General features: G+C 38.0%; 1 long non-coding RNA gene across 1 annotated transcript in view; it reads right to left on the bottom strand.

Annotated features, from left to right (window-relative positions):
- The window catches only part of LOC144295902 (uncharacterized), a 63,189-nt gene that overhangs the window by 29,310 nt on the left and 8,221 nt on the right, over positions 1 to 25,658 (bottom strand). The window contains exon 2 of the long non-coding RNA XR_013363022.1: positions 11,071 to 11,168. This is a non-coding gene — a long non-coding RNA (uncharacterized LOC144295902). The remainder of the gene's footprint in view (positions 1 to 11,070; positions 11,169 to 25,658) is intronic.

Below are 25,658 nucleotides of genomic sequence, written 5' to 3'. Positions count from 1 at the left end.
CATAGTATTAGAAGTTCTAGCTGAAAAAATCAGAAACAAAAAGAATAGAGGGATTCCTGGGTGGCTCAGTGGTTGAGTGTCTGCCTTTGGCTCAGGGTGTGATCCCGATCCGGGGATCAGATCCCTCGTTGGGCTCCCTGTGAGGGGCCTGCTTCTCTCTCTGCCTGTGTCTCTGCCTCTCTCTCTCTGTATCTCTCACGAATAAATAACAATTGTTTAAAAAAAGAAATAGAAAATATCCAAATAGTAAGGAAGAAGTAAAACATCCACTACGTGCAGATGACATGATAGGATATGTAGAAAACCCAAAAGGCTCCACCAAAAAACTGCGAGAACTGACAAATTCAGTAAAATGCAGAATACAAAATCAATATACAGAAATCTATTGTATTTCTAACAGCAATAATGAAGCATTAGAAAGAGAAATTAAGGAACAATCCCATTTACAATTGCACACAAAATAAGATATGTGGGAATAAACCTAACGAAAGAAGTGAAAGACCTGTACTCTGAAAACCATAAAACACTAATAGAAGAAATTGAAGATGACACAAGAAAATGGAAAGACATTCCATCCTCATGGATTGGAAGAACAAATACTGTTAAAATGTCTATTACCCAAAGCACTCTATACATTTAATGCAATCTCTATGAAAATACCACAACATCTTTCACAGAACTGGAACAAATAATCCTAAAACTCGTATGAAATCACAAAAGATCCTGAATAGGCAAAACAACCTTAAAAAAGAAACACAAACCTGGAAGCATCACAATCCAGGCTTTAAATTATATTACAAAGCTGTGGTAGTAAAAACAGTATGGTACTGGCACAAAGATAAACACACAGATCAATAGGACAGAATAGAAATCAGAAATAAACCCACAACTATCTGGTCAATTAATTTTTGACAAAGCAAGAAAGAATATCAATGGGATAAGAACAGTCTCTTCAACAAATGGTGTTGGGAAAACTGGCCAGCAATATGCAAAAGAATGAAAGTGGACCATTTTTTTACACCATACATAAAAGTAAATTCAAAATAGATGAAAGAGCTAAATGTGAGACAGGAAACCATAAAACTCCTAGAAGAGAACACAAGCAGTAACCTCTTTGACATGGGCCATAGCAACTTTTTTCTAGATATGTCTCAAGAGGCAAGAGAAACAAAAGCAGAAATAAACTATTTAGGCTAAATCAAAATAAAAAGCTTCTGAACAGCAAAGAAAACAACCAACAAAACTAAAAGGCAACCTATGGAATGGGAGAAGATAATTGCAAATGACATATCTGGTAAGTGTTGGTATCCAAAACATTTAAAGCACTTATAAAACTGAACACCCAAAAAACAAATAATCCAATTAAAAAATGGGCAGAAGACATGAACAGACATTTCTCCAAAGAAGCCATACAGATGGCCAACAGATGCATGAAAAGATGTTCATCATTACTTACCATCAGGGAAATGTAAATCAAAACTACAAGATATCTGGGATCCCTGGGTGGCGCAGGGGTTTAGTGCCTGCCTTTGGCCCAGGGCGCAATCCTGGAGACCCAGGATCGAATCACACGTCGGGCTCCCGATGCATGGAGCCTGCTTCTCCCTCTGCCTGTGTCTCTGCCTCTCTCTCCCTCTCTCTCTCTGTGTGACTATCATAAATAAGTAAAAATTTAAAGAAAAAAAAAGCTACAAGATATCACCTCACACTTGTCAGAATGGCTAAAATCAGCAACACAAGAAACAGCAGGTATTGGAGAGGATGTGAAGAAAAAGAAATCTTCAAGCAATGTTGATGGGAATTCAAACCGGTGTAACCACTCCGGAAAACAATATGGAGGTTCCTCAAAAAGTTAAAAATAGAAGTACCCTAGGATGCCCCAAACTACTGGGAATTTACCCAGAGAATACAAAAACACAAATTCAAAAGGGAAACATACACTCCTATGTTTATAGAAGCATCATTTAAAATAGGAAAGATATGGAAGCAGCCCAAGTATCCATCGATTGACAAATGTATAAAAAAGAAATCTAGGGGCACTTGGGTGGCTCAGTTTGGTAAGTGTCTGACTCTCAGTTTTGGCTCAGGTCATGAACTTGGAGTCATGGGATGGAGCCCCACATCAGGCTCTGTGCTCAGTGGGGAGTCTGCTTGAGAATTCTTTCTCTCCTTCTCCCTCTCCCTCTCCTCCTCCCTCTGCCTCTCTCTCACACGTGCATGCAATCTCTCTCAAATAAATAAGGAAATCTTTAAAAACAAAGTCTATATGTGTATATGTGTGTGTGTGTGTGTGTATATATATATATATACACACACACATATATATATATGAATATTATTCAGCCAAAACAAGAATGAAATCTTGCCATTTGCAATGACATGAATGGAACTAGAGAGTATTACACTAAGCAAAATAAGTCAGAGAGAAAAAGATAAATACCACGATTTCACTCATATGTGGAATTTAGGAAAAAAACAAATGAGCAAAGGAAAAAGGAGGGAGAGAGAGAAGCCAAGAGACAGAACCTTAGAAAACACACTGATGGATCCCACAGGGGGGTGGCTGGGGGATAGGTAATATAGCTGATGGGGATTGAGGAGTGAACAAACTGTCATGATGAGCACAGGGTGATATATGGAATTGTTGAATTACTATATTGTACAACTGAAACTAATATAACACTGTACGTTAACTAATTGGAATTAAAATAACATTTTCATAATAATAATGGTAGTTAAATTCCCCTGTTTATTCTTAGTACAGGGCAGTGTGCCCTATAACTCTATTCCTTGATCTGACACATATGTGCTGTTTCCCATGCCGCATGTAGAGCAAACACCAATTCACTCCATCCTGTAACATGGTTATGGGGGCTTGGAGAGGGGAGAAGAGAAGGGGAGAAACATGTGCAGAAAGAGAGAAAAGAGCAGAGAAGCAGTGAAATGTATGTTTACAGATACAGCCTGGACTTCAGGAAGAAGACAGACACTGCCTAACCATGCTCTCCCTACCACAGTCTCTAAAGTACCCAGACACACAAGCAGCTTCCATGGTCTTCATATTGTGTCACTTCAATTGGCTCCCAAATTTGTACCTGTTCATCCAGGAAGGAAGACAACCCCACTAAAGGCTAAAGGAGATCAATGAATGTACTTCCAAAGAACATGTAAAAACATACTTTCATCCAGGCCCTCTTAATACTGTCTGTCTGAGCTCTGGAACATAATTTATTCTGAGACTTTAAAAGCTGACACAAGTTCCATTCAAAGCCATGGTGGGAGGAGAGGGGGGAGCACAGGATACAGAGGGTCTCACCAGACAGATATCTAGCTAACTCATACACCCTGGAGATGCATTTGCATTATAATAAATGTGAGCTTTAGGATCCAAACTCATTCTTTTGATTAATAAGTCCTCTGTTTATTAGCTTAAGCAGTATGTGATGGACCAGCAATATAACAAAGGCAATGGGGAAGCGTTTCTGTACCCATTGGTTGATTTCTATTCTACTCAGGTAACAAACTGACCAAATTGGTCATCACCGCTGTCTACCTCATTACCATACCATTTACCATTAAATATGCCCAAATAGGAAGAAGTGTGTCCTTGTATTTGCTGTTAAATGTAATCAGAGACTATCTTTATGACCATTCGGGATCATTATCATCAGTATAATGATTATTTTAGAGAACTATAATCATACATACGTGTAGTACAGATACGCAGAGATTCAAATACAGAAATGTAGTAGAGCAAGAAGAGAGGGTGAAGACTTTACAGAAGCTGTAATAAATGTTGAGGGACAGAAAGGCACATAACAGGGAAATTGAGCAGAATCGCAGGAGGGGCAGTGGAGCCTCCAGTCTCCCGGAGTCACTAATAGAGAGGAAGGGTCAGACCGGCGGCTCCGGACAGAGGGGGCTGCGCCCTGCCGCCTTCAGGAACCGCACCCCAGGAGTGCGATTCCAAGCACAGGCCCCAGATCCCAGGGCGCCGGGGACACAGCCCCGGATCCTGCACTCCCCCCGGGACAGGTGGATGTGGGGAGGGCACAGGACAGCAAGGCCTCTTCTGCCGTGGGGCACCTGTGCAGATCAGCGCCCCCACGCCGGCCCAGGAGCATCAGGCCAGTGTGGACTGGGAGACTGTGGTAGTTACTGTGGGAGCTGACTCTAGGGCTGGAGAGCTGGCCGCTGCCAGTGGTATTATTCCTCCTGGTGTTACCGTGAGTCTGGGAGGGGTGGGGCCCTAGGGGACAGGGGCCTCATAGGGTCCACAGCTCCCACTGAGCCCAACACCCGGCAGGGTTGGGGGCAGCTCCCCCAGGTGCACACACCTGAGAGTCAGCACAACAGGCCCCTCCCCCAGAAGACCAGCTGGAAGGACAGGGGAAGAGTAAGTTCTTGACCAAGCAGTGCTGGAAAGCTCCAGGGGAAGTCGAGGGATTAACAGTATATAGAACTAGAGGGTGCCCCTCCTATTTTTTATCTTCCTTTTTCCAGTACAACTCGTTTTTATATCAGACTGTAAATTTCCAATTTTTTTCTCTTTTCCCACCTTAACTAAAATATTTTACCACTTCTTCATTTTTAAGATTCTTCCTTTTTGACTTTCATATTTCTACAATCACAGGTCCTATATAGATTTTCCACTTCTAGATTCCTTTAAACATACTCAACTTTATTTGGGGAGATATACAAGATAGGTTTTTTTGGTTTTGTGTTTTTCATTTTCTCTGTCTCACTTTGTTCTACAATGGCAGAAGTTAACACCTTCTAAAATATGACCAGCATGCACCCAAAACCAAGTGGTATACTGTGCTGGTTCATTCTGTGAGATTCCTCATTCCCATTCTGCCCCTCTCTTTTACCTCGTTTATGTTTTGGTGGCCAATGTTGGGACCCTCTACAAGTACTTCTGCTTTATATAAATTTGGGACTGAGCATCTTCTAACATGCAGAACTTAATATACTCAGAAACAAGAGGATCATCCTCTAGAACCCATCAGGTAGACTACATTCTCCCTCTACTACAACTTCTCCCAGTCCCGACCCCATGTTTTTTTCCTCTCCTTTTTTTTTTTTTTTTTTTCAATTCTTCATTAAGATTCTTGGTCTTTTGTTTTTTACTACTTTGTTTTAAAATTTGTTTTTCACTTTACTGGTCCTTTTGTTTTATTTTGTTCTGATCTTTCTTTTCAATTTCTGGTCTCTGACCTGGGCAGAATCATCTAGGATGATATTTACTTAGGTCGTGGTTGAACTCTTGACTCAGCCCACTCATACAGCCACTCTGCATTGAGCAAAATGACTAGAAGGAAGAACCCACCACAAAAGAAAGAATCAGAAACAGTACTCTCTGCCACAGAGTTACAGAATTTGGATTACAATTTGATGTCAGAAAGCCAATTCAAAAGCACAGTTATAAAGCTACTGGTGGCTCTGGGAAAAAGCATAAAGGATTCAAGAAAATTCATTATTGCAGAATTTAGATCTAATCAGGCCGAAATTAAAAATCAATTAAATAAGATGCAATCCAAACTGGAGGTCCTAATGACAAGGGTTACTGAGGTAAAAGAAAGAATGACTGACATAGAAGACAAGTTGATAGCAAGGAAGGAAGCTGAGGAAAAAAGAGAAAAACAGAAAAACAATTAAAAGATGATGGGGAGAGGTTAAGGGAAATAAATGACAGCCTCTGAAGGAAAAATCTATGTATAAGTGGGGTTCCAGAGAGTGGTTAGAGGGACAGAGGGACAGAAAACATATTTGAACAAATCATAGCTGAGAACTTCCCTAATTTGGGGAGGGAAACAGGCATTCAGATCCAGGAAATAGAGAGGTCTCCCCCTAAAATCATTAAAAACCAACACCTCAACATTTAATAGTGAAACTTGATAATTCCAAAGATAAAGAGAAAATCCTTAAAGCAGTGAGAGACAAGAGATTCTTAACTTATATGGAGAGAAATATTAGATTAACAGCAGAACTCTCCACAGAGACCTGGCAGGCCAGAAAGGGCTGGCAGGATATATTCAGGGTACTAAATGAGAAGAATATGCAGCCAAGAATACTTTACCCAGCAAGGCTCTCATTCAGAATAGAAGGAGAAATAAAGAGCTTCCAAGATAGGCAGAAACTGAAAGACTATGTGACCACCAAACCAGCTATGCAAGAAATATTAAGGGGGCCCTGAAAAGAAAGAGGAAGCCCAAAGAAATAATCCACAAAAACAGGGATTGAATAGGTATGATGATGACACTAAATTCATATCTTTCAATAGTAACTCTGAACGTAAACGGGCTAAATGATCCCATCAAAAATTGCAGGGTTTCAGACTGGATAAAAAAGCAAGACCCATCTATTTGCTGTCTACAGGAAACTCATTTTAGACCTAAGGACACCTCCAGCCTGAAAATGAAAGGTTGGAGAACCATTCACCATTCAAATTGTCCTCAAAAGAAAGCAGGGGTAGCAATGCTGATATCAGATAAGTTAAAGTTTATCCCAAAGACTGCAGTAAGAGATGAAGAGGGATAATATATCATACTTAAAGGGCCTATTCAACAAGAGGACCTAACAATCATGAATATTTATGCCCCTAATGTGGGAGCTTCTAAGTATATCAATCAATTAAAAACCAAAGTAAAGACATACTTAGATAATAATACACTAATAGTAGGAGAATTCAACACGGCACTTTCTGCAAATGACAGATATTCTAAGCACAATATCACCAAAGAAACAAGAGCTTTAAATGATACACTGGATCAGATGGATTTCACAGACATATACATAACTTTGCATCTGAACAACGGAATGCACATTCTTCTCTTTAAAAAAAAATTTTTTTTTTATTTTATCCATGAGAGACACAGAAAGAGACAAAAAGAGGCAGAGACACAGGCAGAGAGAGAAGCAGGCTCCATGCAGGGAACCTGATGTGGTACTCGATACCAGGTCTCCAGGATCACACCCTGGGCCAGGGAGTGCTAAACTGCTGAGCTACCCAGGCTGCCCAATACTCATTCTTCTCAAGTGCATATGGAGCTTTTTCCAGAAGAGACCACATATGGGTCACAAATCAGGTCTCAACTGAAACCAAAAGACAGAGATTGTCCCCTGCATATTTTCAGACCATATGCTTTGAAACTTGAACTGAATCACAGGAAGAAATTTGAAAGAAACCCAAACACGTGGAGTTTAAAGAGTATCCTGCTAAAAGATGAATGGGTCAACCAGGAAATTAGAGAAGAATTAAAAAGATTCATGGAAACTAATGAAAATGAAGATACAACCATTCAAATCTTTGGGATAAAACAAAAGCAGTCCTAAGAGGGGAAATACATCGCAATCCACGCATCCCTCAAAAAATTGGAAAAAAAACTCAAATACACAAGCTAACCTCACACCTAAAGGACCTGGAGAAAAAACAGCAAATAACCTACACCAAGCAGAAAAAGAGAGTTAATAAAGATTTGAGCAGAACTCAATGAAATAAGGACCAGAAGAACTGTAGAACAGATCAACAAAACCAGGAGTTGGTTCTTAGAAAGAATTAATAAGATAGATAAACCATTAGCCAGCCTTATTAAAAACAAAAGAGAAAATACTCAAATTAATAAAATCATGGGGATCCCTGGGTGGCGCAGCGGTTTAGCGCCTGCCTTTGGCCCAGGGCACGATCCTGGAGACCTGGGATCGAATCCCACGTCGGGCTCCCAGTGCATGGAGCCTGCTTCTCCCTCTGCCTATGTCTCTGCCTCTCTCTCTCTCTGTGTGACTATCATAAATAAATTTTAAAAAAATTAAAAAAAAATAAACTTGGAATTTAAAAAATAAATAAATAAAATAAAATAAAATAAAATCATGAATGAAAAAGGAGAGATCACAACCAATACCAAGAAAATACAAATGATTTTAAAAACATTATGAACGGCTGTATGCCAATAAATTAGGCAATCTAGAAGAAATGGATGCATTTTTGGAACCATAAACTACCAAAACTGGAACAGGAAGAAATAGAAAACCTGAACAGGCCAATAACCAGGGAGGAAATTGAAGCAGTCATCAAAAACCTCCCAAGACACAAATGTACAGGGCCAGTTGGCTTCCCAGGGGAATTCTACCAAACGTTTGAAGAAGAAACCATACCTATTCTACTAAAGCTGTTCCAAAAGATAGAAAGAGACAGATACTTCCAAACTCTTTTTATGAGGCCAGCATCACCTTAATTCCAAAACCAGACAAAGACCCCACTGAAAAGGAGAATTATAGACCAATCTCCATGATGAACACAGATGCAAAAATTCTCAACAACATACTAGCCAATAAGATCCAACAGTACATTAAGATTATTAACCATGACCAAGTGGGATTTATCCCTGGGATGCAAGGCTAGTTCAACACTTGTAAAACAATCATGTGATAGATCATATCAACAAGAGGAAAAAGAAGAACTCTATGATCCTCTCAATAGAGGCAGAGAAAGCATTTGACAAAATACAGCATCCATTCCTGAGCAAAACTCTTCAGAGTGTAGGAATAGAGGGAACATTCCTCAGCATCTTAAAAGCCATCTATGAAAAGTCCACAGAAGATATCATTCTCAATGGGGAAACACTGGGAGCCTTCCCCCTAAGATCAGGAACACAACAGGGATGTCCACTCTTACCACTGCTATTCAACATAGTGCTAGAAGCAATCAGACAACAAAAAGAAATAAAAGGCATTCAAATTGACAAACAAGAAGTCAGACTCTCCCTCTTAGCAGATGACATGATACTGTACATAGAAACCCCAAAAGACTCCACCCCAAGATTGCTAGAACTCATACAGCAATTCAGCAGTGTGGCAGGATACAAAATCAATGCCCAGAAATCAGTGGCATTTCTATACACTAACAATGAGACTTAAGAATGAGAAACTAAGGAGTCAATCCCATTTACAATTTCACCCAAAAGCATAAAATAACTTAGGAATAAACCTAACCAAAGAGGTAAAGGATCTATACCCTAAAAACTACAGAACACTTCTGAAAGAAATTGAGGAAGACACAAAGAGATGGAAAAATATTCCATGCTCATGAATTGGGAGAATTAATATTGTGAAAATATCAATGTTACCCAGGGCAATTTATACATTTAATGCAATCCCTATCAAAATACCATGGACTTTCTTCAGAGAGTTGGAACAAATCATCTTAAGATTTGTGTGGAATCAGAAAAGATCTTGAATAGCCAGGGGAATATTGAAAAAGAAAACCAGAGCCAGGGGCATCACAATGCCAGATTTTAGGTTGTACTACAGAGCTGTGATCATCAAGACAGTAAGGTACTGGCACAAAAACAGACACATAGATCAATGGAACAGAATAGAGAACCCTAAATGGGCCCTCAACTCTATGGTGAACTAATATTCGATAAAGCAGGAAAGACTATCCAGTGGAAAAAGGACAGTCTCTTCAATAAATGGTGCTGGGGAAATTGGACAGCCACGTGCAGAAGAATGAAGCTAGACCATTCTCTTACACCATACACAAAGATAAACTCAAAATGGATGAAAGATCTAAATGTGAAACAAGGTTCCATCAAAATCCTAGAGGAGAACACAGGCAACACCCTTTTTGAACTTGGCCACAGCAATTTCTTGCAAGATACATCTATGAAGGCAAGGGAAACAAAAGTAAAAATGAACTATTGGGACTTCATCAAGATAAAAAGCTTCTGCACAGCAAAAGAAACAGTCAACAAAACTAAAAGACAACCTACAGAATAGGAGAAGATATTTGCAAATGACCTATCAGATAAAGGGCTAGTATCCAAGATTTATAAAGAACTTCTTAAACTCAACAGCAAAGAAACAAACAATCCAATCGTGAAATGGGCAGAAGACATCAACAGAAATTTCACAGAGGAAACAGACATGGCCAACAAGCACATGAGAAAATCCTCTGCATCACTCACCATCAGGGAAATACAAATCAAACTACAATGAGATACCACCTCATACCAGTGAGAATGGGGAAAATTAACAAGACGGGAAACAACAAATGTTGGAGAGGATGTGGAGAAAGGGGAACCCTCTGGCACTGTTGGTAGGAATGTGAACTGGTGGAGCCACTCTGGAAAATGTGTGGAGGTTCCTCAGAGATTTAAAAATAGAACTACTCTACAACCCAGCAATTGTACTGCTGGGGATTTACTCCAAAGATACAGATGCAGTGAAATCCCGGGACACCTACACCCCAAATTTATAGCAGCAATGTCCACAATAGCCAAACTGTGGAAGGAGCCTTGGTGTCCATCAAAAGATTAATGGATAAAGAAGATGTGGTCTATGTATACAATGGAATATTATTCAGCCATTAGAAACAACGAATATCCACCATTTGCTTTGACGTGGATGGGACTGGAGGGTATTATGCTGAGTGAAGTAAGTCAATCAGACCAGGACAAACATGATTTTCATTCATTCGAGGAATATAAGAAATAGTGAAAGGGATTATAGGGGAAAGAAGAGAAAACGAGTGGGAAATATCAGAGAGGGTGACAGACCATGAGAGACACCTAACCCTGGGAAACGAACAAGGGGTAGTGGAAGGGGACGTGGGTGGGCAGTTGGGGTCACTGGGTAATGGGCACTGAGGGGGGCACTTGACAGGATGAGCACTGGGTGTTATATTATATGTTGGCAAATCGAACTCCAATTAAAAAAATACCAAAAAAATAAATGAATAATAAATTTAAAAATAATTTTTAAAATGTTGAAACTTAGCTAATTTACATAAAGAAACAATTCTATATAGAATATCAGTGGACTCTGAAAAGGAGAAAAATTGGACTCTGGAAAGGAGAAAAATTGACTTAAATAATGTAAAAACTACCTAGTACATTAATGCTTGAAATCCTATTCTTATACATAATCCATATTATAAAGGTTTAAAAATTATCTCCAGTTAAAATATAAATATCTTTAGATGAGGATATGCATTGAATCCTAGAGTCAGTAACTATATAAGTAGATATGTATGTACATTTATATTGTAAAAGAAACATGATATGTTGTAACCTGTTCTTATTCCTTCTTCTTCCTCACTTTCTTACATATGACTTTTCATCTCTTCAACCAGAAGATTCCATCTGCCTTGGGGAGAATTAGAATTGTTTCTATAAAAATACAAAGAGAAAGAAAGTTTTTACTCTCAGAACAGGATTTTGAAACCCACAGAAACAATAGTCTTAAAAGTCTAAAAGTAGAAGAGAGAAAATAAATTTCTAAAGCCTGAAATATCTCCTTCATAATATCTCACAAGATATAAAACCTGCAGGACTGATCATAAATTTATACTAAGCCATCAGCAGGAAGAACTTAAGATGTGCCATAAAGAACATTTCAGTCAGAGAGAAAAGCTTGCACGTATAATTGTTTTACAATTATAAGTTTATGTTGCAGTAGTTGTGAGAATGAATGGGTTGAATTGCCTGTAGCACTTAGCACAATTCCTGGCATGTGATATACTCACGTTTATAGTAAATACGACTGTGCTTGTCACACCACCTAGTAAATATTACCTCTCTGCCTGTCTGCTCCCCTCCCAGAAGACTACACATGGATTAAGGGCAGGGATTCCATTTTTCTCATTGTTGCATCCTTGGCTCCTGGCACAGACTTCATGCTCAATAAATACCTGTTGAGTGAATGAACCTCACTGCTTCCCCTAGACTCAGAACATGCATTATAAGAGGTGAAAAGTTGCGCTTGCTTTTTGTCATCCACCTATATGACACCATTACTGCAAGCATCAATCTGTGGTTGTTTGTGGAAAAGACCAATCTAAATTAAGCATCTGAATTTTTAAGTTGGATAAAGATGAGGTTTTTTTTTTACCCTCAGGGTGATGAAATAATCATATGGGTTACCAAAGTAAGTGGAGGCTTCTCTATCCTTAGTGAGTAATTTGAGGTGTGAATAACCTCTGTCCTGGATGATTTAGAAATTCCTTTGCCTAAAGATAGAGCTTGGGCCAGAACATCTCTGGAAGTGCCTTTAGCTCATGATATTATCCTATCATTCTATTAACCACTTAATATTTTCCTGTAATTTGCTTTTAACAATGCTTAATAGCATTGCAGTTTCTTTTATATGATGCAGTGATGTGACATTAATCTAATACCATATAACCTCTGCTTGCTCCACCAATGTCAGCAACTCTGAAGAATTATTCAAGGACACCTTCTTTCCTTTTCTTCAACTAAACAAAGAACATCCTTAAGGACTTTAAACCAATAGGTGTCAACTCCTCAATACTTACTAAAAAACAACTGGGGATGCCTGGGTGGTTCAGCGGTTTAGTGCCCACTTTCTGCCCAGGGCATGATCCTGGAGTCCCCGGATCGAGTCCCACATCGGACTCCCTGGATGGAGCCTGCTTCTCCCTCTGCTTGTCTCTGCTTGTCTCTGTGTGTGTGTCCCTCATGAATAAATAAATAAAATCTTAAAAAAAAAAAAAAACTACCTGTAGTAAATTTCAGATATTTCATTCAATAGGTCTTAAATCCCAACCAAACTATATTCCCTTCACTGTGATAAACTAAACCAATTGCTGGATCAAGAATCTGAGTGTCATCACATTCCAAATGTCTGTCTGAAAATGCCCAAACCTCATTGTAAGGCTTTGTTCATCATTCCTCAGTTGTACAGCCTGATGTCACCAAACCTATAAGGACAGACTAGAGAAGAGATCATGGTCAGAGGATCAGGGTGACTCAGCTCCTTTCTCTTCCACCTCCCAACCTCATATTATATTTAAAAAAAGATAGAACTGATTATTTACAAGGAACTTACTGAGACAATAAGTAGTGCAGCTTCACAAAACAGCTAATTTATCCCTAAGCAGAATTAAAATCTGTATGAAGCCTTGAAGCCTGAGCCAAAGTTAGCTCTTTCACTACCAACTTACACACTGCTCAACTTTGTGTCTGCTGGACTTGTCTTCTTTACATTTTATTTTTTTTTAATTTTTATTTATTTATGATAGTCACAGAGAGAGAGAGAGAGGCAGAGACATAGGCAGAGGGAGAAGCAGGCTCCATGCACCGGGAGCCCGACGTGGGATTCGATCCCGGGTCTCCAGGATCGCGCCCTGGGCCAAAGGCAGGCGCCAAACCGCTGCACCACCCAGGGATCCCCTTCTTTACATTTTAAAAATCAAGTGAATAGTGGAGTTAAGTGTCTGCTTTTGGCTCAGGTCATGATCCCAGGGTCCTGGGATAGAGCCCCACGCTGGGATCCCTGTTCAAAAGGGAGTCTGCTTCCTCCCTCTCCCTCTGCCCCTCCTCCCAGCACATGTGTTTTCTCCCTCTCTCAAATAAATAAATAAATAACATCTTGAATGGGATGGGATTGAATGGGATTAAATCTTGAATGGTGAATGGGATTTAGTGATAGCAATAGTAACTAGCATGTGTTGGATAGCTAAAATGCCACTAACCAGGCAGTGCCATGTACATCAGGTCCACATGGATGGCAATCCTGGAGCATGCAATCACATCACACAATCATACAATTCAATCCAGTTAATAACCACATAGGGTACTATTATCATTCCCATCTACAGATGACAAAACTAGTTCATCAAGTTAGTAGGATTGACCAGAGTCACACAAATAACAAAGAAAGAACTGGGTTTAAAGCTCAGTTCAGGTCAGATACCAAATGGCATGATATTGTTAGGTACTCTGCTCTATACTGTGGGATTCAAAAATAAGCAAGTGGAGTTGGTCTTTAAGGATTCTGAAATGCAATTAGAGAAAATAAGACAGATTCATGTAAAATTAAGTAGCAATAAAATAATGGTTTACGTCAAAAGAGAAAATTTGTCACAAGCAGTACATGATTAATTGCTAAATGGACTACAGACAATAATTGGTACAATCATTTATAGGAAAGTGGAATCTATAAATATTTACAAGCTTTGGTAAACATAATCCATGTATTGGGAGTTTCTAAACAAGTCTCTAAAACTAGAGGCAGGACAAAGGCAGTTATCTAAGAGAAAAATATGTCCTTGTTTCTATAGCAAAAGAACATTGGGGAAGAAAAGCCAGAGGACAGTTAGTTGTGGAAAAGGAAGAAGATAAAGGGCCAATGACAAAAACTTCAGAACTCTGTGAGAATGACTGGATATGATTCGTTTTTCTTTTGAAAGTTTTTATTTCAGATTTAGCTCATAGCCTTGGGAGCTCAGTATTTAAAATGTGTGAGATACTTTATTTAAAGTGAAAATGTGGTATATTTTGGGGGTTTTATTTTATAATTTAATATAAAATTACCTGAGGGGGCACTTGATGGGATGAGCACTGGGTGTTATTCTATATGTTGGCAAATTGAACACCAATAAAAAATAAATTTATAAAAAAATAAAAAATAAAAAAAACTTAAAAATAATAATAATATAAAATTACCTGAAAGAGCTGTGGTTTTTAAAAAGGAATCTTGAAGAATTTTAAGTTTAAAACTGATAAATAGGAGCTACACTGGGAAAAATCTAAATTAAATAATAACTTCCAATGTAAATCTAATGTTTATCAGTGAGACAATTAAAGCATCATGTTCTTCCAAGTTTCAATATGTGGGCAAAGGAGATGCTGATTAATAATAGCTACAGTTTTCTCTTTTAAATCTGCACCACAGATAGTAGCCATGTGCATTTTCAACTAAGGTCAAATACATTTGGGTTTATAAAAAGCCTAGAAACAGAATGCCAAATTTGTACTTGCACTCTGACTCTTTCTTATGCCAGAATGGTGCTTCTTCCTTCGAATAGCTACCTTGATGGTTTGTTAAGTAAAAGATTTTATAGCCAAAACTATGACAACAGAAAAAGTATGCCCCTACACAGTTACATATAGCTAAAGAAGGACTAATTATTTTATAGACCTTAGTATACAATCATTTTCACATGCATTTAATCCTCAAAACTACCTCTGGGGTAAATATCATTAGCCCTAATTTGTAGATGAGAAATTAGCTGATAAAAGATAAATGATTTAGGGACACTGGGTGGCTCAGCAGTTGAGCATCTGCTTTCAGCTCAGGTCATGATCTCGGAGACCCAGAATCGAGTCCCACATCGGGCTCCTTGCATGGAGCCTGTTTCTCCTTCTGCCTGTGTCTCTGCCTCTCTCTGTGGCTCTCATGAATAAATGAATAATTTTTTTTTAAACATAAATGATTTATCTAGTAAATTGCAGAATCATACTTAAATTCATGTATCCCAATTCTAACTTAAAGAGCTCGCAAGAAACCATTAAGGGTGATATCTCCTATTAGAAATATACATGCCCTTTCTTCATATCTGGCTTCCTGCTGTAAGAAACTGGATTAATCCTTCTAAGCCAATATTCAAGGCATAAAGGGTTCAAAAATGTGACTACATTCTGATGCAAAGAGTCCAAAACAATGAAATTGGGGGAGACTACTGGCTTTAGATTCAGATAGGCAGCTACACTTGACTTCCACCTTTTGTTAGCAACTAAGACCTTCAGGAAGTTGTTAAACTTCTCTGGATTTTTATTTCCTCTTTTGTAAATATGGGTAACAGGACCTAGGTCATAGGGTAGTTGTGATTATTAAAGAAGATATTGTATACCAAGAAATTAGTTAATGCCTACAATTTTTTTAAAAGATTTTATTTATTTATTCATGAGAGACCCAGAAAAAGAGGCAAAGACATAGGCAGAGGGAGAAGCAGGCTCCCTGCAGGGAGCCCGATATGGGACTCAATCCCAGGATCCCAGAATCATGACCTGACCCAAAGGCAGACACTTGACCACTGAGCCCCCCAGGCATCCAATGCCTAGAATTTAATATGTACCCAGTAAATGGTAAGTCTGCTGCCATCATCCTTTCAAAAAAATATATCATGTATTACATGATGGGAATATGGAAGGAGAGAATGTGATTATGTCCTCATAAATAATATATTTTAGTATTAGCTGCCTCTATCACTTTTATCACAAGCTCATTATGAAAAAATTTCTGAGCAGCAACCACAATACATAAAGATATATATTAATTTGTAAATTATATACATATACTATACTAAAAATTATGCACTTTATAAAATATACACAATAAATAACTTCCAAAGAACAAGAGAATAAACAATTAAGGTCCCACTAGATTAGGGTGCCTGAGTGGCTCAGTAGGTTAAGCATCCAACTTTGGTTTTGGCTTGGGTCATGATATCAGGGTCCTGAGATTGAGCCCCATGTTAGGCTCTGTGCTCAGTGAGGAGTCTGCATGAGATTCTCTTTCTCCCTCTCCCACTCTCCCTCCCCGCCCAAGCTCACACACACTCCCCCTCTCTCTCCTTCTCAAATAAATAAATCATTAAAAAAATCCCACTAGATTATCTCATACACTCTTTGGCATATACACAGTTCATTTTAGAAACCATTATTTTAGACCCAGAGTCAGCAAACTTTTCTGTAAAGGGCCAGTTAGTAAATATTTAAGGTTTTACAGGCCATGCAAAATCTCTGTTGCATTAAAAAAAAATTAGACAATGCTTCAAAAAATGTAAAACAATCCTTAGCTACAGCGCCATATAAAAGCAAGATTTGGACTATAGTTTGCCCATCCTGTTTTAGACCACAGACTCTTCTAGAATAGATCATTCCAGACAATTAACTAGTAATTAAACAAGTACCATGGTAATTAACAGGAATGAAATCAATAGTCAAATGCAATGGATAGTAAAGGATAAGAGGTCAACTTTGGCTAAGATGGTCAGAGAATACCATGTTTAAGCGGAGATCTGAATAATAGGAAGGAGTCAGCTACACAGGAGCAGAAGAAAACCTTCTCTGCAATGGGAAGAGCCTGTAAGTACAAGGTACTGTGGTGGAAAGGGCTTGCTTATTCAAGGACTAAAAGGAAGTCTGTGCCTAGAATGTGCGAGCAAGAAAAAACCAAAGTCTGAGTTGTGGTTTGGGAGTCTGGCAGGAGCCTGCTTTGGAGACTTTTGAAAATGATTTCTATAAAGTAAAGCATTTGAAGCAGAAATGAAGTTAGAAAGGATAAAATCAGCAGATTATATGTCTTGGGAATATAGACAAAGTGAAATAATAACCAGAAAGTCATGGGTCAAGGATTGGCTCCTGAGGCAAAATGAAAAGTTAAGGAGAAGTAGACTGCTTTGATTATGTCCTCAAGCTATTTAAGACAATTATTAAACTTGTAAATTCTTTATTGCTATTCAGCCTTGAAATAAAGTCATCACTGAGGCATATGCTGTTGTTTCATTAACCAAACCAGGTTTAGAACAAAATTCTTATATCCCCATGTACTTGTTTTTAAGTTTATTCTTTTCAAATTAAAATTGCTTCAAAATGCCTTCCTTGGAAGGCTACATAAGAAATAAATAACACTGTCATCTCCAGGGAGGGAAACTAGTAGCACAGAGTTAGGAGAGAGACAATACACCACCCATATCACTGTAGCCCAGACTTTTGAACCACGTGGCTCTAGTACCTATTCAAAAAGCAAGTCAATAAAATTAAATTCAAATTTAGATTTTTTAACTGCATTAATTGTGTGCAGAAAATTCAAACAGTTCTCTAAAAATTCATTTGACTGGACCAACATGGCAATTTGCCATTCCGATATTTTCAAAACATGATTGAGGTGATAACTTTGCAAAATGTGTGTTTACATGTGACAACAATATGAAATCTAGAAAATGTATACATTAATGAAAAAATGTACTCTAACAGAGAATGGAAGTACAGGTAGCATTTTTAAAAGTCATATTATACTTTGGAAAACAATTTGGCAGTACCTCAAAAAGTTAGAGTGACCATATGACCAAGGAATTCTACTCCTAGGTATATACTCAAGAGAAATGAAAATATACATCCACATAAAACTTGTACACAAATGTTTATAGTAACATACTCATAGTAGCCAAAAACTGAAAGCAACCCAATTATCCCTCAACTGATGAAGAGATGAATAAAATGCAGCATATTCATGCAGTGAACTATTATTAGGCAATGCAATGAAATAAAGTACTGAGAAATGCTAAGTGAAAAAATCTAGTGACAACAGACCACATATTGAATGGTTTCATTTCTATAAAATGTTCAAATTCATAGAAACAGGAAGGAGACTAGTGGTGGCCTTGGGCTGATTGGAGGAAGGCAGATGGGGAATGACAGCTAGTGGGTATTAAGTTTCTTTTAGGATGGGATAAAAATTAAATTGTAGTGATAGTTGCACAAACCTCTGAATATACTAAAAACCACTGACTTTTACACCTTATCATTGAATTTTTTTAAATTGCAGACTTAAAAAGGGGCTACTTAAACACCATATTGTAACTTAAGTTAGATTAACTGCCACTTAAAATCAAAGACTAACAATGTCAATGTATGACAGGATTTGTAAAAATGGAAACCAACAGGACATCTTTTGTTACAAAAAATTTAGTTTGGATTTCTTACTTATTAAGCTGAAAGTATGACCTCTATGGAGTTAGTTATTTTGGAACACATCAGGTTGCCTGCAGTGATCTTCTCCCCTAACTGCCCTTGATTGCACAAGGTAGTGGGCTAGAGGTGAAAACATTACAAGACTATAAATAGTCTTGAAATCAATAAGAATGGCTTCTAGGAAGCACTTTGACACACACAGATACTCAAACTGTGTGTGCCATGACTACAATTCTCTTCTGCCCATAGACACAAGTTACAGGTCATGGAACTGCAGAAAATCTACAAATAGTTATCTACTTGGGAATAGTAGGGAGTTTTGGCAGCATTCATATTTATAGTTTATTTCCTATAAATTGCCCTCCACTTCTCACAAATTGTTTTACTGACACAGATGACCAATTTCCTTTGTGTTGTAAAATATTCCTGCTTTTTTACTTTATATTATCTTGTTTTGCCAATTTTATAAGCTCCTAAAATTAAGATAATTGGTAATAACAGCATATACTGACCACAGTGACTTGCATTCTTGCCACAAAAAAATAATTCCAAATGAGTTATCACATATGGTCAAATTCAAATTCCCTATGAGAAAATTCAGCAGCTAGCTACTCTACTCTTTAAAACTAAATTCTTGGGCAGCCTGGATGGCTCAGTGGCTTAGTGCCACTTTCAGCCCAGGGCATGATCCTGGAGACCCAAGATCGAGTCCCATGTCGGGCTGCCTGCATGGAGCCTGCTTCTCCCTCTGTCTGTGTCTCTGCCCCTCTCTCTCTCTCTATCTCTCTCTCTGTCTCTAATAAATAAATAAAATCTTTAAAAGAAAAAGAATTTGTTCAAAATGTTTTGCAAGCTTTTCAGGGGCATAATTGCAAAGTAAAACAAATGTATTTGTTCAGTTCATATTAAAAGGTAGAGAAGTGTGAAATAGGAAGGAACACGTACAAATGTTGGGTAGAAATAATATACTTACTAACATCATAAACCATTAAAAAGCAAATAATGATTCACAGCAACTCTCACAAAAACATAATTTCTATCTTTAGTCCGAGCCTCTTTCTTGTATTCCAGTCCCATTTTGTACCCATCTATTCAACTGTCCATGTGATATTTGACATGATGTGTAACAGACACCCCAACCTTCACGTGTCAAAAGCACAGCTGTTGGTCTTTGCATCCAAACCAGCTCCTCTTGAAGTCTTTCCCACCTTATTTGAGGACAACTCAATTCTTCTAGTGGCTTAAGCCAAAAAGCCTGGTGGCATTCTTAACTCTACTCCTTCCTTCACACCCTACATTCAATCTGTAAAAAATATTTACAGAATTTGACTACAGAATTTTCACCACATCTACTGTCACCTTCCTAATTCATGCCACTATCAAATCTTACCTGAATGTCTGCAATAGCCTCCTATGATGTTCACTCTTACTAATAGGGCTACCATTAGTCTATGCAGTACTTTTGTGTAGATTAGAAAAAAATGTCCATCTCCAAGACACATATTTCCATTTGACAGAACACTGTAGAAATAAATATATAAAGCTATCATGTGTACAATATTATGGCCCTCCCTTAGATGTGGTACACTTGTGCTGTACTCAACCTACATAATTGTATAAGATTCCTTGGTTCTTGGCATATCACACTTTCATTTATTTGTCTTGTTCATTGTATGTTCCTCCAATAAAATTCAATATTTGTAAGGACAGGGATTTTTGTGTCTTGTTCATTGTTGTATCCCCATCACCTAAACAATGCCTAGTACATAATAAGTAATCAATGAAGGTTGATTTTAAAATGTCCAAAGAACAAAACAATCACATCCCCACAATGCCTGGGAATGAGTTATCAGCAAGATAACCTAAATATTCTTCTGAAATCACTTGATAAGATGCATATCTTCAAATACTCTTTATGTGGAAAGGCTATTTGAAAGTAGAATTTCTTTGAATTGTTAGTTCCATTGTAATGAACACAGCATCATTCTTTACACTTTTAGTAATTTGTAAGCCCCAACTCTTGAAAGTAAGGTATAATGGAAGGAGAACTGAATTGGGAACTGGACAGAAGGGCCTCTGTTTTAGTCAGGGTTCTCCAAAGAAACTGAACCAACTGAATGCATGTAGATAGATTTATTTTAAGAAATTGCCTCATGTTATTGTGGGAGTTGGCAGGTCAGAAATTTGCAGAGAGGGCTGGCAGTCTAGAGACCCAGGAAAGAGTTGGCATTGCAGCTTCAGTCTGAAAGCAGTCTGGAGGCAGAATTCCCATATCCTCATGAAACCTTAGTCTTTTCTCTTAAGGGCTTCAACTGATTAAATGAGGCCCACCTACTTTACTCAAGGTATCAAGGTAATCTGCTTTACTCAAAGTATACTCACTACTCACTTAAATGTTAATATCATTTTAAAAATACCATCATAGCAGGGTGCCTGGGTGGCTCAGTTGGTTATGCTTCTGCCTTTGGCTGTGGTCATGATCCCAGGTTCCTGGGATAGAGCCCCATATCAGGCTCCCTGCTGGGCAGGGAGCCTGCCTCTCCCTCACCCTCTACCTGATGCTCCCTCTGCTTATGGCTCGTTCTCTTCCCCTTTCTCTTTCTATATATGTCAAATAAATAAACAAAATCTTTTTTTAAAAAAATACCATCATAACAACATCTAGACTGGGATTTGACCAACTATTGGGATACTGTGACCTAGCCAAGTTGACCCACAAAATTTACCATTACAGCCTTCAAATCCAGCATGAGAACAAGCATGGAGGCCTCAAAGAATTTGTGGTATTGGATAGAAATTCAATTGTTTCATATGGAGAATGGGAAAAGAGTAGGATGGACAGATGAGGCCTTTGCCACCTCTTCTCTGGCCTTGAAAAAGTCATCATACCTAAATATGACCCTTAACAAAACTGTAATAAAAGTTTGAGGGATCCCTGGGTGGCGCAGCGGTTTGGCGCCTGCCTTTGGCCCAGGGCGCGATCCTGGAGACCCAGGATCGAATCCCACGTCAGGCTCCCGGTGCATGGAGCCTGCTTCTCCCTCTGCCTGTGTCTCTGCCTCTCTCTCTCTCTCTGTGACTATCATAAATAAATAAAAAATTAAAAAAAAAATAAAAGTTTGAATGTTAAGAAAAAAAAAAACTATAACAAACATATTTATTTACAACTGCTAATAGAAGGAACTGATCTTAGAGCCTAGAGGCCCAACCCAACCTCTAAATCCCTACAGAGTTTTCAGGCTAGTTCAATCTCTGTCTAAGGGATACCCACCCAAATTCCCACATATCGGGGGTACATGGGTACCACAGGCAGTTGGGCCAAATTCCTGCATATCAGTCTAGGTACAATTCTGTAAGAACTTCAAAAATAAAAATGTTCTCAACTGCCTATTTTTGGTTTATCTTCCCCAGAATGATTGACAGTAGGAGCAATCAACCTTTCCAAATAAAATACCACATTTTACCCTCAAAAGTATAAAATAAGATGGATCAAATAAGATAAAAACAAGTGTCCACAGGATATTTCTGAATACCTGAGTGATTCATTTTTTTTAAGATTTTGTTTATTTATTCATGATAGGCGAAGACATAGGCAGAGGGAGAAAAAGGCTTCCCTCAGGGACCCTGACATGGGACTCAATCCTGGGATCCTGATCTGAGCCAAAGGCAAAGGCTCAATCACTGAGCCACCCAGGTGCCCCCGTGAATGATTCATTCTTAAGTAAGACCAACATGGGACACTGACAACTTGGATCTCCCTGCACTGTACTTTTCCAGTCTTTCCTCCAAAGTGGCTTGAAGAGATTAAAGCAGCCTATTTCTGCAGCCATGACCTAGCTGCAGATCTTACTTCCTATATACAAATGTTTATTTTTAAATTTTTTAAAAAATTTATATTAAATTCATGTAGTAAAACACCCAGTGCTCATCTCATCATGTGCTGTCCTCAACACCCTGTCACTCAGTTACTCTATCCCCCCACCCTCCCCTTCTACAACCCTCTGTTTATATACAAATGTTTAGAAAAATAATTCACCAGATATCCAGATTGGTAGGTGGGAAGAATGTCTTGAACTCTACAGGAGCCTATTCCTGTTAACATAATGGAAGCTATAGAGCATAATGCTTTAGAATGTGAGCTTTGGCATGTTATTAAACCTTTCTGTGTCTCTAGTTTGTCAATAGTAAGGGATTGTAAAGGAGTTATCATGAGTGTTAAGTCAATTAACATACAGAAAAAGCTTAGAAGAGTATCTGGCACATAGGATCTGGCTCAATAAATTTTCATGATAAGTATTATATAATCACATAGAGTATATAATATCTTGTTCTGTAACACTTTCACTTGGAATATCTATCTCATCAATTTCAGCCATTCAGAAGAATAATATTAAGTCCTTATTACTTCTATTATTCTGCATAACTAAAAGTGACTATTGGAATGGCCTCTTTGAACAATGGGGGATCTCCCAAAAATAAATTCCAATCTCTATCCCCAGAAGGCAAAATAAACACACACACACACACACACACACGCACAACATACTCTCTCAAACTGCTGGTAACCCTTCCAATGACATTTTCCAAATTCAAACACATTTTTAAAAACCAGATCTCACTGAACACCTTGTTAAAGAATTTTGGACTTCAGTTTAACAGCGATGAGCAGCCAGTGCAGAATTTTAAATGGAATGTGATGTGATTGAGCTTGTGTTTTTAGAAGTTCATTCTGGCAGCAGTGTGGAGGACAGATGAGAGTGGCTGTTGAGAAAGAGGTCTGAGTGCAAGGCTAATTTAATTATCCAGGCAAAATATAAAAATGACAAAACCAAAGGCAAAACCAAACTGTGCCGAATGATCTTCAGTGGTCATCACACCTCCAAAATACTACATTCAGTAATTACCTGCCTTTTAGTTTATTCTATTAATGTGTGACTTGTATAGTATCAAAAAGTTGTATTTCTTGCATGAGCATAAACACCTGGTTTCCACATGTCACACAGAAACATATAAGCAAACATCATCTATTAATTTACCTTGTTTTATGATCATGAATTGCTTTGACTTTCCATAATAATGATTACCCTAGAATACAATTCAGCATTGAAAACTGAAAATTATTATATCATGGCAGCTTCCTTTACTCCAAAACTCCCAGGACCTGGGCCTGAGGCTCTGGGAATCAGGTACACCTCCAAAGGCCCAGCAGAGAGAGGGATTAGGGAGGCAAAGACCCCTGTCAGAAAGAACCATTATTGCTGGCACCCCATTTTTATCTTCTAAGGTCACCAGAGATTAGCCTGACAGCTGCCCTTATATTACAGAACACAATGCAATTGCCAAGTCTTTCTTTTGTCCTCCTTTCCCTAAAGCAAGTACAAAATCAAGGAATTATCTCTTCAGAAATATGCTACATAAACATTATTTCTTTTTGAGGTTATTTAAATGCTTTTTAATGAATAATTTCATTAGCTAAAATCTTATTTCTATAGAATAAATAAAGGAAGTGAGGAGAACAGAAGCTTACCCAAACTCATTCAGTTAACCAGTATCCCAGTTGACCTTATACCCAACATTACAGCTAGTACAACTAATTAGTAGATGTTCAGTGAGACCTTGAATTTCAATCCAGGACTCCACCAGATATTGTCTTCATAAACAAAAGATAAACAAATGCTGCCTTTTGGAAGATAGGCAAGTAAAAGAAAAAAGAAAATAAATGTTAAAATTAAATAATCTGAGATGTGAGAAATAAGGAAAATAAGCAAAAATTTTAACCATCAAAGCCAGAAAAACATTATAGTTTTATGCTCACTGTAAGCAAATAATGTTCTCCCTGATGTTTCATAAAACATAAAAGTCCATATACAATATTTTTCTAGTTTCAAGAAATTTTGCATATCAATTATTTATAAAGCAATGTCTTCTACAGCAAGCCTGCCCCTCTTTACCTTATTTTTTCCAAGATCATATCTCCAAGTTTTTCTTTTTATCTTTCATGCTAAAAGAAAGTAATAACTCTTGTGACAGATGTCCCAAGATATAAACTCTCAAATAAACAAACACAAACTCTGCAACACTGCACAATATAAAACACTTTTCCAGAAACAAAATATTAATCTTATCTGGCACATCCTAATATATTTGGGGCCATAAATTCTGCTTTACTCATCCATTAGATTTTCTTCATGAGTCTCTTTTTTAAAATAGACACATAGTAGTTTAAATAAATAAATCAGGTCTCCACAACCACAATTTCAAATATCATCTGTCTCTTTTTTTTTTCATCTGTCTCTTTAGAAAGAATGCACTGACAAAGACTGATCTAGTTCCCTTCTTAGATTTCTTTTTTTTTATATTTTCCAACTGTCACCATCCTTCAACACAACCAACAATCAAATAAAACAAATAAATACATGTTTCAAGGGCATTTACCCAGGAAGAGTTTTGTTCTCAGAAGGACAGAGTGTTTCACAGATCCAGCATTTCCCAGGGGCTGATTAGAAATGAGCTTACAAGACACATATACAAGCACACTCACTCACATGTTCCCATAAACTGAAACAATAAAGAAAAAGGTCAAAACTTTTCTCTTCCACTAGGAAAAGATGGTGTGTTATTTCTCTCTCTCTCTCTCTCTCTCTCTCTCTCTCTCTCTTCCTCTCTCTCTCATGAGTAAATAAAATCTTTAAAATAAATAAATGTTTGTTTTATTTTTAGTCACACTATTTTGTTTATTTGAAAATATGAAATAACTTTAAAGGAGGGTATACTTTGTGTACACCAGAAGAAAATAGGCTTTAAAAGGCTAAAAATCATAGAGCAGGGGACTGGTAGGAGTTTTTTTGTTGTTTTGTAAACTGAAATCATAACTCTAAAGCAGGAATTTCAAATGGCAAAACAGGGGAACTGTCATAAAACCCACTAGGGGAGGGACGCCTGGGAGGCTCAGCAGTTAAGCGTCTGCCTTTGGCTCAGGGTGTGATCCTGGAGACCTGGGATCAAGTCCCACATCGGGCTCCCTGTTCGGAGCCTGCTTCTCCCTCTGCCTATGTCTCTGCCTCTGCTTCTCTCTCTCTCTCTCTCTCGATCTCTCTCTGACTCTGTGTCTCTCATGAATAAATAAATACAATCTTAAAAAAAAAAAACCACTAGGGGGGA

Source organism: Canis aureus, chromosome 24 (assembly GCF_053574225.1).
Source record: "Canis aureus isolate CA01 chromosome 24, VMU_Caureus_v.1.0, whole genome shotgun sequence".
In the NCBI taxonomy this organism is placed as follows: domain Eukaryota; kingdom Metazoa; phylum Chordata; class Mammalia; order Carnivora; family Canidae; genus Canis; species Canis aureus.
The sequence above is the reverse complement of the archived record's forward strand: the minus strand, read 5'-3'. Positions and strand labels throughout refer to the sequence as shown.